Source organism: Mesoplodon bidens (genome assembly GCF_964165515.1).
Source record: "Mesoplodon bidens genome assembly, chromosome: 4".
Taxonomy (NCBI): domain Eukaryota; kingdom Metazoa; phylum Chordata; class Mammalia; order Artiodactyla; family Ziphiidae; genus Mesoplodon; species Mesoplodon bidens.
This window is the reverse complement of record NC_138160.1, coordinates 104,032,767-104,046,332: the sequence shown is the minus strand read 5'-3', so window position 1 is coordinate 104,046,332 and position 13,566 is coordinate 104,032,767.

Here is a 13,566-nt window from a genome sequence, read left to right as displayed (position 1 = left end):
CCTTACATCTTACTGATTAGAGACTGCTCACTAAACCAGTTACAATTCCATTATGGAACATTCAGTTACATATATAATGAGGCTATAAGTTGTTTATGGAACACACATATGTAATAAAGTTAAAAAAAACAGGACAGGACTGTGAACAGCAACGGAAACATTTAGGAAAATGGTCAAAAAGGAAAAGGAAGTAGTGGAGGGTAAAAAAGATTAAGAGAGATACAAAAGGGTCTTCAACTGTTTCTTTTTTTTCTTTTTTTTTTTTTTTTTGTGGTACGTGGGCCTCTCACTGTTGTGGCCTCTCCCGTTGTGGAGCACAGGCTCCGGACGCGCACGCTCAGCGGCCATGGCTCACGGGCCTAGCCGCTCCGTGGCATGTGGGATCTTCCCAGACCGGGGCACGAACCCGTGTCCCCCGCATCGGCAGGCGGACTCTCAACCACTGCGCCACCAGGGAAGCCCTTCAACTGTTTCTTAAAAGGCAAAGATTAAAAAATAATAAAATGTGAATATTTGTTAAATTTAGGCAGTGTCTTTAAGAGTGTTTTTAGATATTTATCTGTAACCATTGTTTAAATATTTCATATTAAAAAATGAGATAGATCTTTATATTAAGAGAAAATTATCTCCAAGATTTACTGCAAGCCATCACACTTTTATAGCTGGCTTGCATTGGTGCTGTTAAATAAACTAAATGTATGCTTTTGTACAGAAAAATTTAAGAAGATTACCCAGGAAACTGTTATTAGTCCTTGCCCCTGGGATAGGAAAGAACCTTAACTTCATTGCATAACATTTAGTAATAACTGAATATTTCTTTTCAGTGATATTTATTAATAAATAGCATAATTAAATAAGTGGTTTAGATTATATGATCTTTAAGGTATTTACAGGTTCTAAAATGCTATTTAGTCATATAATTTTCCAGAAAGGACTTTATTCTAAGAACTGAAGACATAATTTTGAGATCACACATATTTTGAGTTGGAACATTTTATTAAAACTACCTTATAGGAAAAGCATAAATATTATCTTCATCCTTTAATCAGCATTATGTCTGTACACCAGTCCATTTTAAAGTTACTAAATATTAACATATAGCATTGTGTTGCTATTGCACTGGATTTTTCCCCCAGTTTTATTGAGAAGTAATTGATAAACATCACTGTATAAATTTAAGGTGTACAGCATGATGGTTTGATTTACATATATTGTGAAATAATTACCACAATAGGTTCAGCTAACATCTATCATTTCATATAGATAAAATAAAATGAAGAAAAAAGGAATTGGGACTTACTCTTAAAAATTTTCCTATATATCATACAGCAGTGTTAACTATAGCCATCATATTGTACATTACATCCTTAGCACTTATTTCTCCTATAACTGGAAATTTGCACCTTTGGACCACCTTCATTCAATTCCCCTTCCTCCACCCTCCACCTCTGGTAACCACAAGCAGTCTGATCTTTTTTAAAATTGTATTTATTTATTTATTTGTTTGTTTGTTTGTTTGGCTGTGCCAGGTCTTACTTGTGGCATGCAGGATCTTTAGTTGCAGCATGCAGGATCTAGTTCCCTGACCAGGGATTGAACCCAGGCCCCCTGCACTGGGAGTGTGGAATTTTAACCACTGGACCACTGGGGAAGTCCCAGTCTGATCTCTTTTTCTATGAGCTTGATATTTTTTAAGATTCCACATGTAAGTGATATCATACACTATTTTTTTTCTCTGATTTATTTCACTTAGCATAATGCCTTCTAGGTCTAACCATGTTGTTATAAATGGTAGCATTTCCTCATTTTTATGGATAAATAATATCAATTGTGTGTGTGTGTGTATCTCACAACTTCTTCATCCATTCATCCATCAGTGGACACTAGGTTGTTTCCATATCTTGGCTATTGTAAATGCTGTGAATATGGATTGCAGATATCTTTTCAAACTGGTGTTTTCATTTCCTTTGGATATATTCCCAGAGATGGAATTGCTGAATCATATGGTAATTCTACTTTCAATATTTTAAGGATCCTCCATACTGCTTTCCATAGTGGCTGTGCCAATTTACAATCCCACCAGTGTGCACAAGAGTTCCTATTTCTCCACATCCATGTCAGCATTTGTTAGCTCTTGTCTTTTTGATGGTCATTCTAACAGCTATGGGGTAATATCTTATTGTAGCCTTAATTTGCATTTTCCTAATAACTATTTTGTTGAGCATCTTATCATGTACCCAATTGGCCTTTCTTACATCTTCTTTGAAAAATTGTCTATTCAGTGCCCCTGACCATTGTTTACTGAGTATTGTTTTATTTTCATGTGTTTGTCAATTTTCCTTTTGTTATTACTTTCCAGTTTCATGCCATTGTGGTCTGAGAAGACACTTTGTATGATTTCAATCTTCCTGAATTTGCTAAGAATTGTTTTGTGGCCTAACATTTGGTCTATCCTAGAAAATATTCCACTTCAGAACGTGTATTGTGCTGTTGTTGGATAGGATGTTCTGTATATGTCTATTAGGATTATTTAGTCTATAGTATTGCTCAAATCTCCTATTTCCTTATTGCTTCTCTGTCTGAATGATCTATCCATTGTTCAGAATGGGGAATTGAAGTCCCCAACCATTACTGTATTACTGTTTATTTCTCCTTTTAGCTCTGTTAGCTTTTACTTTCTTTAGGTCCTCCAATGTTGGACACACAAATATTTACAACTGCTTTATCCTCCAGATGGATTGACCCTTTAATCGTTATGTAATGACCTTCTTTGTCTATTTTTACCATTTTTAGTTTAAAGTCTATTTTGTCTGATATAAGTATAGACACCCATTTGTTCGCTTGTTTTTGGTTACCATTTGCTTGAAACGACTTTTCCCATCCCTTCACTCTCAGTCCACGTGTGTCTTTATGGTTAAATTGAGTCTCGTGTAGGCAGCATATCATTGGATCTTGTTTTTATCCTTTCAGCCATCCTAAGTCTTTTGATTAGAGAATTTGATCCATACTCCATTTATGTTTAAAGTAATTATGGATAGGTGAGGACTTACAGTTGCCACTTTGTTATTTGTCTTTTGGTTGTCTTGTAGATCCACTGTTCCTTGTTTCTTACCCTGCTGTCTTTTATTGTGTTTTGACCCCTTTACAATGTTCTTCTGCATAATCACTACATATTTTCCCGTGTGGTTACCATGAGGCTTACATAAAATACCTTAAAATAATAACACCCTATTTTTTAACCTGATAATTTAACTTCAACAGAATTCCTAAACTTTACACTTTTACTTCTCTTCTGTGCAACGGATTTTTGTGAAAAAAGTTACTGACCTTAGTATCAAGATTTTAAAATCTTAAAATATTACTGGGAGTATATATTAATTCATTTACAGAAATTTCATATAATCTTAACTTATAACACACATCCTGTTTCTACCATAACAGATTTAGTTTTCTGTTCCAGGTTATATTTAAAAATACTTAAATTGTCCTTTCTATTTTAGAACCAAGGTAGACTTGCATTCTGATTTGGCATGCCTCACATATTAACTACGTATCTGACAAAAGCCTTAAATTAAGGCTTATGTATTTTTTCACTATTTAAACTTTGATTACCTCTTATTCAGTTTAACATTTTGTACCGGGCAACTGGCTAGATATGGGGAGAGAGAGAAGACTAAAACATGGGGGTTTTAATCTAAATTGTCATGTGCACAAATCACTTTTACAAGGTATAATTTGGGATTAGCACTATAATGGAATGTTAAAAATACTATAATGGTGCTCAAAGGATAGAAATACTTCAGAGGAGGAAGGTCACAGAAGAGATAGCATTTGAACAGGCCACGAAAGATCAAAAACTTAATAATGCCTTTATATTGTTTCCTTTAAAATTACTCTTCTTTTCTGTGAAATGCTCAAAAGTTACTGCTTTTAATGCAGTTATTGAAATTTTTCTACCTAAAGAAAAATGATTTTTGTGTAAATGTGTGCACTGCCAAAAAAAATGTAGTTATCATGAAGTGTTAAAGCATCATATATGTAATGATATATTTATTAACAGCATATAAAGTAATTTTATTTTATGTCTTCTCAAGAGACATATCCAACAGAAAAGTCTAAACTATATCACTGATTCACTAAAGGATGGACTAGATAAAAGAATACCTACAATGTTTCTTATTCAATATGTGTAATAAAGTATCAGATGGCCTAGATCATTACAGTCGTGAGAATTTAAAATACAACATATTCATTGCTTAAAAGGTCAGAGATGGTTAGGTAATAACAGCGGCAACAACAATAAGTCATAATATTTTGAAATTTGGATTAAAAAAAATTCCCCAAGAGAAACCTCCCAAACTTACAGTGTGGAGGTCAGTGGAAGAACTGATGGCAGAGATAGGAGTCATGGTTTTAAATCCCAGCTCTACTACCTAACCTCTTAGCACCTCTGCTTTCTAAGCTGTCCAAATGGTATGACCTGGACCATATGTTGTAAGCCTCAACTCTCTTGGTTGAATGTGCTTTAAAAAATATAAATAATTATCAGATGTAGTTGTTATTAGTTAGGTGTGACTTAAACTAGTGGAAGCTTTCCAAGCACATTGTGGAGAAGGGAAGTTGGAGACAGCATATGATGTATCTAATTAGGACTTTCCTTCATATTCTTATTTTTACTATTGCATTGACTAAATTTTGTTGAGAAATAGTTGAGGAGTCCCCATTACACAGTCAACTAGCTGCATGACCGTGGAAGCTTTCTACTATCCCACTCAGCCTTTGTTTCCTCATCTGTAAATGAGAGATCTTGATAGTACCTCCCTTCTAAAGTATTTTGAAGATTAAATAAATACCACATGTGAAGTACTTGGCACAATGCCTTGCATGTCGTAAGTTCCCATTAAATGACAGCTCTTATTATTATATTCCTCCTATCCTCAGAGCAATGAGAGAGTACTAGTACACTATAGAAGTTCTAATGGGAACACCAACTTTCCAATTTGTGAATCTACTCCTGAGGATTTATACAAAGGTGTTTTGAAGTTCAGAGTTACAATTATTAAAGACTTTTTCTGGAATTATGCATTATTTCTTAACATGTCTTATTAAAATTTCAAAAGTCTGTGTATGTATTTGTTCTCCTTGAAACAATTCTTGCCCTCTTCAATCCCAATTCACAAATATGTGAATCCTTGGAATGTCAGTAGAAGCACCACCTTTGCTCTTACATATGGTTTGAAGAAGTATTTAGATAAGAGTCCTGACTGACAGAATAACAAAATAAAGAAAAGAAAGGCCTATTGAAGGTTAACCAAGCTGTAACTATTCCAAAAGAAATAAAGTTGGTTCACTAAATGTCATACCACGGGCCAAAATAAATCCCACCAGGGAAAAGAGTTTTTTTTAAAAAAACAAAAAAACTCAGGGTGCTAAAGGATTTTCAAAACCTAAAAGGCAAATGAAGAATCCCTTAAGGAAAGGATTGATAGATTTAATTTCTTTCAGTCAAAAAAACAACATAAACTAAAAGGAAAGCAACAAACTAGTAAAAATATGTGCTATATAAATGACAGATTTATGCTTTTAATTACAGAAGGAAATAATCAGAGTTGTGGGCAAGGATATATGTGAAAATATTTTACAATAGTGATAAATTGTATAATTCAGTTTATAAAATGGGGATAGTTTATGGAATGGGTAAAAAGTGAATAGTGTACACTTATTAAAATTAGATTATAAAAGAATACTTTAAAATAGTACACTTAAAATACAGTTATAAATAAAATACTTAGAAAATGTTCACATTTAATTAAGTGAAAATTATAAAACAGTATGTTTAATATAATACAAACTAAATAAGTGTATATTTTGAGCAAATATGATTAACTTTGGAAGATGTGATTATGGGTATTTTGAATTTTCTTTTGCTTTTGTATATTTTACAAAATTTAAATATAAATATGTATATTTTAACTGAAATCACAATAAATGGTATTTTAAAAACACATCATAATCAGATTAGAAGTAAATGAAAACTATTGCAACATATCTCACAAGAAGTTAACATTATTACCTTGATGCTGTCTCCTCTTTTCTAAGCTAAATCTTACCTTTATGCTGTTAATTGCAATAACTGAACAGAGAAGCCACAGATTCATTTAAGAATGTATAACACAGAAAAAATTAAGTGGAGTTGATGTAAATGTCCAACCATGGGGTTAAAAAATTATTTATAAGATTTATAAGATAAAATGATGTGCATCCATTAAATAAGCATGTTTTAAAGAATAATGATCAAAGCAAATTGCATAGTAGGCTGTTCAAAATGATCCTAATTAATACCTTTGTTCAAATATCACCTTTTCAATAAGGTCTCCTCTAGCCATTACATTTAAAACCACAATCCCAACCCACCTATATGCTGCCTACAGATGCACACTTCAGATATAAGGGGACACACAGCTTGAAAGTGAAAGGCTGGGGAAAAAAATTCCATGTAAATGGAAACCAAAAGAAAGCTGGAGTAGCAATACTCATGTCAGACAAAATTGACTTTAAAACAAAGACAGTAATAAATGACAAAAAAGGTCAGCACATAAAGTGGTCAATCCAACAAGAGGATATAACATTTGTAATATTTATGCACCAAACATAGGAGCACCTAAATATATAAATATTAACAGACCTAAAGGGAGACATAGACAACAATACAATAATAGCAAGGGACTTTAACACCCCGCTTACATGAATAGATATTATACAGATTGAAAATCAGTAAGAAAACACTGGCCTTAAATGACATGTGAGATCAGATAGACTTAACAGATATATATAGAACATTTCATCCCACAGTAACAGAATACATTCTTCTCAAGTGCACATGGAACATTCTCTAGGATATATCATATGTTAGGCCACAAAATAAGTCTTAATAAATTTAAGAAAACTGAAATCATATTGAGCATCTTTTCCAACCACAATAGTATAAAACTAGAAATCAAATACAAGAAGAAAACAGGAAAATTAATAAATATGTGGATATTAAACAACATACTGCTGAACAACAAATGGGTCAAAAAGAAAAAATCAAGAGAACTAAAAAAATACCTTGAGACAAATGAAAATGAAAATGTAACATACCAAAATTTATGTGATGCAGCATAAGCAGTTCTAAAAGAGAATGTCATAGTGATAAATGACTATATCAGGAAACAAGAAAAGTCTCAATTCAACAACCTACCTTTATATCTCAAGGAACTATATAAAGAAGAAAAAACAAAGCCCAAATCTGGTAGAAGGAAGGAAATAACAAAGATCAGAGTGGAAATAGAGACTAAAAAGACATTAGAAAGGATAAATGAAACTAAGAACTGGCTCTTTGAAAAGATAAACAAAGTTGAAAAACCTTAGCTAGATTCACCAAGAAAAAAAAAAGAGAGAGAACTCAAAATAAGAAATGAAAGAGGAGCCTTCAAAACAGATACCACAGAAATACAAAGGATCATAAGAGACTAATAAGAACAATTATACACCAACAAATCTGACACTCTAGGAGAAATGGATAAATTTCTAGAAACATACAACCTACAAAGAGTGAATCATGAAGAAAAAGAAAACCCGAACTAGTCAGGAGATTGAATCAGTAATCAAAAACGCCCAATAAGTGAAAGTCCAGGACCAGATGGCTTCACTGGTGAATGCTACCAAACATTCGAAAAAGAATTAATATCAATCCTCAAACTCTTCCAAAAAAAGATAACACATCCAAACTCCTTTTATGAGGCCAGCATTATCCTGACACCATATCCAAACAAGGATGCCACAAGAAAAGAAAATTGTAGGTCAACATCCCTGACAAACAGATGCAAAAATCTTCAATGAAGTATTAGCAAACTGAATTCAACAATACACTAGAAGGATCATACAGCACTGTCAAGTGGGTGCAAGGATGGTTTGACAACTGCAAATCAATCGGTGTGATACACATTAACAAAATGAAGGATGAAAATCAAATGAACTTCTTAATAGATGCAGCAAAAGCATTTGACAAAATTCAATAGCCATTTATGATTAAAAACTCTCAACAAAGTGGATATAGAGGGAAATTACCTCAGCCTAATAAAGGCCATCCATGACAAGCTAACATCATACTTAATTGCAAAAGCTGAAATCTTTTTCTCTAAGATCAGAAATGAGACAAGGATACCTACCTTCACCATTTTCATTCAACATAGTATTGGAAGTCCTAGCCAAAGCAATTAGTGAAGAAAAATAAAAGGCCTCCAAATCAGAAAGTAAAAATTAAAATGCCATTCTTTGCAGATAACATGATAGAAAAACCAAAAAACTGTTAGCACTAATCAACAAATTCAGTAAAGTTGCAGAAGAAAATCAATATACAGAAATATGTTGCATTTCTATACACTAATAATGAACTATCAGAAAGACAAATTAAGAAAACAATTCCATTTACAATACATTAAAATGAATAAAATATCTACTGATAAATTTAACCAAGGAGGTGAAAGACTTTTACACTGAAAACTATAAGACAGTGATGAAAGAAATCAAGGAAGACACAAATAAATGGAAAAATATGCCATGTTCATGTATTGGAAGAATAAATATTGTAAAAATGTCCATACTATCCAAGGCTATCTACAGATTCAGTGCAATCCCAATCAAAATACCCACGGCATTTTCCCCAGAAATAGAACAAACATCCCTAAAATTTGTATGCAAACACAGAAGACCTCAAATAGCCATAGCAATTTTGAAAAAGATCAACAAACTTGGAGGCATCATGCTCTCTGATTTCAAACTATATTACAAAGCTCTGGTAATGAAAATAGTATGGCATTGGCCTAAAAACATAGATCAATGGAACAGAATAGAAAAACCCAGAAATAAACTCATGAATATATGGTCAATTAATTTATGACAAAGTTGTCAAGAATATACAATGGGGAAGAGACAGTTTCTTCAACAAATGGTGTTGGGAAAATTGGACAGTCACATGCAAAAAAAAAAAAAAAAAAGGAACAGGACCATATTTTTACACCATACACAAAAATTAACTCAAAATGAATAAAAGACTTGAATGTAAGACCTGAAACCATAAAACATCTAGAGGAAAACATATGTGGTAAGTGCCTAAAATTGGTCTTGGCACTGAGTTTTTTGGATCTGGTACCAAAAACAAAGGCAACAAAAGTAAAAACAAACAGGTGGGGTGACACTATAAAGAGCTTCTGCATGGCAAAGGAAACCATCAAAAATGTGTAAATACAACCTACAGAATGGGATAAGAAATTTTCAAATCATATATCTGATAAGGGGATAATATCTAAGATATATAAAGTACTCATCGAACTCAAAAGCAAAATCTAGAGCAAAAAACCCCCAATCCAACTGAAAAACGGGCAATGGATCCTAATAGACATTTTTTTCCCAAAGAAGACAGAGAGGGCCAATAGGTACATGAAAAGATGCTCAGTATTGCTAATCATTGGGGAAATGCAAACCAAAACCACAGTGAGGTACCATTTCACACCTATTAGAATGGCTATTATCAAGAAGACAAAAAATAAGTGTTGGCGAGGATGTAGAAAAACTGGAACTCTCGTGCACTGTTGGTGGAAATGTAAATTGGTGTAACCACTATGGAAAAAAGTATGGAGCTTTCTCAAAAAATTAAAAAATAGAACTATCATATGCTCCAGTAATTCTATTTTCAAGTATTTACTTGAAGAAAACAACAACACTCACTTGAAAAGATATATGCCTTGCCATGTTCAGTGCAGCATTATTTACAATAGCCAATATATGGAAACAACCTAAGTGTCCACTGAGATGAATGGATAAAGAAATTGTGAGATCTATATCTCTATCTATCTATCTATCTATCTATATATTATTCAGCCATAAAAAGAATGAAATCTTGCTATTTGGGACAACATAGATAGACTTGAGGGCATCATGCTAAGAGAAATAAGTTAGATAGAGAAAGACAAATACCATATGATCTCACATGTGGATCCTAAAAAAGAAAAACCAAACAACACTGAACTCACAGATACAGAGAACATATTGGTGGTTGCCAGAGGTGGTGGGGGGGCAGGTAAGGGCTGGCTGACATGGGTGAAGGGGGTCATAAGGTACAAATTGTTACAAATTTACAGTTATAAAACAAATAAGTCATGGGGATGTAATGTTTAGCATGGTGACTATGCTAATAATACTGATTGCATATCTGAAAGTTGCTAAGAAAGTAAATCTTAAAAGTTCTCATCACAAGACAAAATTTTTGTAATTATGTATGATGACAGATGTTAATTTCTCGTGGAGGTCATTTTGTAATACATAGAAATATAGAATCATTACATTGCATACTTCAAATATGTTATTTGTCAATTATACCTAAAGAAAAAATAAGGATTCCATTGACAAAATAAAACTATTTGTCTACCCTATTTTAAAAAAATCACAACCTCCTCCACTCTGTCCCAGCATCTCTGACCCCATTACTCAACCTGCAATACTTTTTTTCATACACTTAACACCTTCTACCATACCACATAATTTTCCTTTTATTATGATGTTTGTTTATTGTCTTTTTCTACATAGAATGTTGGTAGAGTCCTAATGAGAATTCGTTGAATAAATGAATGAATGACTGTATGTGGACAGATACATTAAAAAAATAAAAATACACCAAAATACTAACTGTCGCTCTTTTTTTAGATGGTGTGATTATTATCTTCTTTATACTTCCCTAGATTGTACAAATTTTCTGCACTGAACATGGATAACTTTTATAAGGAAAACTAGTGTGTGTATGCATGTATATGTTTGTAGAATGTTAAATTAGATTTCTAGGTATATCTTTACCCCTGAATCACACTAGGTATTCTACATTTTCAAAGACTCCCTGGAGAAATGATTTTACAATCTTTCTCATCAACTTATGCCAGGGTTTAACATCTCTGAGAGTCATGAAATATTTCTATCTGACTTACTTCTGATTGCCACTTGGCAAGGTTAAATGGTGCCTCTGGATCTACTGTCAGGCATTAAGCATGTGTTGAAGACAAGAAGAAAGGAGCAGGAGACAGACACTTTTTTTTTTTTTTTTTACAGTGATTGAATAATGACAATTATGGAGAGAGATGAGAAGGAAAGGTATAACAATTATAAGTTGCAAACATTTATTGATCCTCTTTTATGTGCTAGCACCCTATAACTGGGTGCTATGGTTTGCATAAAGGTGATTGTAACAGAGTGTCTGCCCTCGAGGAATTTATAATATAGCAGGGGAGCTCTAGGTCTAGTGATCATGCCTTATCTTCCCCCATATCCTCAGCAGGCTTTTTTTTTTTTTTTTTACTATAGGCATTCTGCTTAACCGCATTAAGTGGGCAGCTGCTAGGGATGGATGCTAGACAGCTATTGTAACAAGTATTTGACTATTTTCAATTATCCTTCTGTGGATTATCTCCCATATGTATTATCTGCAGCTTTATTTTATTGGGTGGTGTCTTTTTGTCTCATTTTAATCCTTGACTAGCTTTTCCTTAGCACAATTATGACACATGCTTGGAAGATTTCAAAACAACCCTAAGAATGGTCTAGGTGAAACAAATAGGTAAACCTGGAATAGGAAAGAGAATCACATTAGAATTCCAGAGCCAAGCACAAATGATTTACAGATTTGATGTCTGAGGTATTGGTCCTAGGGTGTCTCTTTTTCTTGCCAGGAAATGGAGAATAGTTTGTCGGGCTGGTATCAATCCTTCCTGCTTTCTACCTCCTGAGAGATGACAAAAAGTAAGCTGGTCATTGTCTGTCACAGAATGTTTTTGATAAGCAACCTTTGATAGTTTTCTTCAAAGAACCCAATTTCTTTGACTTTCCCTCCTGAATCTTTATTTTCTAGTTCTTCATGCCCTCCTGAAGTTATGGGGCCCTGTCCCAACATCGGTGTTACAGGTAATGTTTGAATTCTATCAGATCTGAGAGTAATTGTGTCTTGGCTTGATTTTGAATTGTACTTCCGTTCTTACAACCAGATAAAATGCATTTCCTTAGGCACCAGTGTTACCAGTATTACTGCTGATCTATACACACCTTTGAGTCATGTGGACCCTAACCAGAAATACCATACTCACAGTGCCCTCCACATGTTGCTTTGGTCCTCTTTTGCACTGTTGAGCTACTCTGGTTTGGTGGAATAGTTGTGGGAACTGAAATCAGGAGATCTGGGTTCAGGTCCCAGACTTACTACTTCTGGTCCATTGCCTTGGTTAAATTAAGTCTGTAAACTACCCAAGTTGGTTGTGAGCATTAAACACAGGAGCAAAAGTGAAAATGCTTTGCAAACTGGAATCTATATCATCAACACCCACCTTCTGCTCTACCTATTTATTTTTTGGTAGCAACTTTCTTGAATCCCCCCTTGCTCCTTGCCATCAATAGGCATTTCCTTTGTACACAATACTCCACTAGCCCCTTTTTACCTAGTTAATGCCCACTCTGCCTTCAGGTGCCATCTTAACTGTCTTGACACCAGGAAGGCTCCCCTGGGTAATTTCCTCTTAAAATAGGCTTAAGAATACCACGAATGTCTCCTCCACAGCTCTTGGAACAGTTATAATTTTCTACAAGTTATCATTTGGTCTACAAGATTATTTGATTATTGAAAGTCAGTGTATCTCAGGAGGCAGACTGCCTGGATTCTGATCCTGGCTAACACTCACTAGCTGCATAATGTTGGGCAATGTAATGAATCCCTCTGTGCCTGAGATTCTGAATCTATAAAATGAAGATTTTGCAATGCCTACCACAAAGAGCTGTGGTGAGAATTAGATGAATCAGTACATATAAACCACTTCAAACTGTGCCAGGCACATACTGGCCCTCGGTGAATGTCACCTGCCATTGTGGAGAGTGGTCTTACTCCATCTGTGGCCACCATGATCATGGAAGCTCCATAAGGATCATGCTTTGTCTTGAAGTACAAACACAGGGTTTGGCTTAGACTAAGTGCTTCATAAAGATTTGTGGGATATAATAATGAATACTTAAATTAATAGATCTCAATTCTAAACATGTCCTCATCTTAAAATCCTGGGATCATGATTTCCATTCTATTATCCATGTTACATCAATCATGTAAATGTTAAAAAGCAGAGGGCATAAGACCAAACCTTAAAAAAATAACATCCCCTAAATTACAGCTAAATCACTGGAAACTCTTTGTATACACCATGAACTTTCATTCAGTTGGGTACTGCCTAGTTATTTATTTCTACTGTCTAAAATAATAATTAATGAACATCTACCAGAGTATAAAGAATTCTGATAGCATTTTGGATGAATGAATAATGAATGAATAGCTCTCTATTGGAGATGCTGGTTGGGAAATTACAACATGGAGGTTAGAGCATAGTATCAAACCAAGGCCCTCATGCTAAGCACCAAAAGAGGAATAGACAAGCTCTATATGCTGGTGACAGATGGTAAAGGACTTTCAGTCACAGATCAGGAAAAGAGAAAAATCCAAAATTA